Source organism: Lipotes vexillifer, unplaced genomic scaffold, assembly GCF_000442215.2.
Source record: "Lipotes vexillifer unplaced genomic scaffold, Lipotes_vexillifer_v1.1 scaffold858, whole genome shotgun sequence".
Classification (NCBI taxonomy): Eukaryota; Metazoa; Chordata; class Mammalia; order Artiodactyla; family Lipotidae; genus Lipotes; species Lipotes vexillifer.
This window is the reverse complement of record NW_006788467.1, coordinates 167,511-169,054: the sequence shown is the minus strand read 5'-3', so window position 1 is coordinate 169,054 and position 1,544 is coordinate 167,511.

Sequence of the window (1,544 nt, the reverse complement as noted above, 5' to 3'; positions counted from 1 at the left end):
CCAAAAAAAAAAAAAAAAAAAAAAAAAAAAAAATGCCTGCTGAATTGGATGAAAACAAATTTTATTCTAAAGAAGTTCAGAAAGGTAGAAAGAAGACTCTGGGGTTTCAGTTACCTGAAAACTACTATAAGCCAAATGGTGTGGTGTGACTTCCTAGAAAATCCAACGTGCTCTATCTAGTTCCCGTTAATGAAAACAGAGCATCCAGAAAAAAACTAGGTGGTAGTCCCAGGGGAGCAGGGTGGAGTCTGCTTGAGTCACCACTGGATCCCTCGCACCTATCCCAGTGCTCGACACCCCGGAGGTGCTCACTGGGCAGTAATCATTTCCATGCTCTGCTCTGGGTGGGGCAGCCGGATATTTGAGTGTCTAGTCTGTGCAGTCTCTGAGCTGAACTCAAATGTGACAAACTGGTGTTTGAGATGAGAGCTGAAAGGCAGTATCCAGGCAAAGAGGGAGAACAGTGGTTGGGGGTAAGAGTCCCTGGAATGGGGGCAGCACCATGATCTATTCTGATTCTCTGATGGGGCTCAATTCCATTCTCTTTCCTTTCAGTATTCAATTAAAATACGGGTTTCTGGAAATAATGGTGGGGGTGGGGGGAGCTTCACACTTCAATGTTAAGAAATCTTAACATTAGCTTTGCTTTTGGAAAAATTTGCTCCCTTACCTGAGAGAGAAGAAATAAATGCTCTGACCTGTTTAAAAAAACATTTGGAGTATTTCAAATGAGGCTACAAAGGGAGATGAATTCAAGGAACCGGTAGGCCTACAGTGGGAGTTCTCATAGCCACCAAAAATCCCCTTGCAAAGGAACTAATTATGTTTGGAGAGGACGTGTGTGCCTGATAAAATAATTAAAAATAAATTGCTATCCTTGGAAATGCAAATTAATGAGTGTTAAAGCAACCCTGTTGGTCACATACATAATAAATAGACGTGTTTTCTCAAGTCTGTTAGGTGGCACTGATTGATTTCCAATTCTGGCTACAACAGGGCCTAAGCTGCTTTTGAAACAAAGGTGAGGGGACCCCAGGCCCAGTGGGGACAGTTGTTATCTCCTAGGGGACAGTGGTTGGAAGCCTTCAGCCATGACACTCCCCATCCCCCTCCTCCTGACTTTTCCTGGCTGAGAATTGAGGATGCTGAGATTACTATTCCCCCTGAACTCGTAGCCCCTGCCGGAGCAGGATGGGATGGTGGCACTGTTAACTCCTCTGCCCTCAGATAACTGCCACAGCCACCTTTCCTGCTACCCAGTGCTGTCAGGTCAAGGAATATAAGTCCTTGGCTAAGAAGAGCCAGGAGCCAGATGGAACTTTGGGTGTGGGGAGGAAAGGGAGATATGAGGCCTTGGGGAGCTGACTGGAGCACTGTTGCAAAATTTTTGAAAAAAGTTTTTCCTTGGCTTTCCTGGTGGCGCAGTGGTTGAGAGTCCACCTGCTGATGCGGGGGACACGAGTTCATGCCCCGGTCCGGGAAGATCCCACATGCCGCGGAGCGGCTGGGCCCGTGAGCCATGGCTGCTGAGCCTGTGCGTCCGG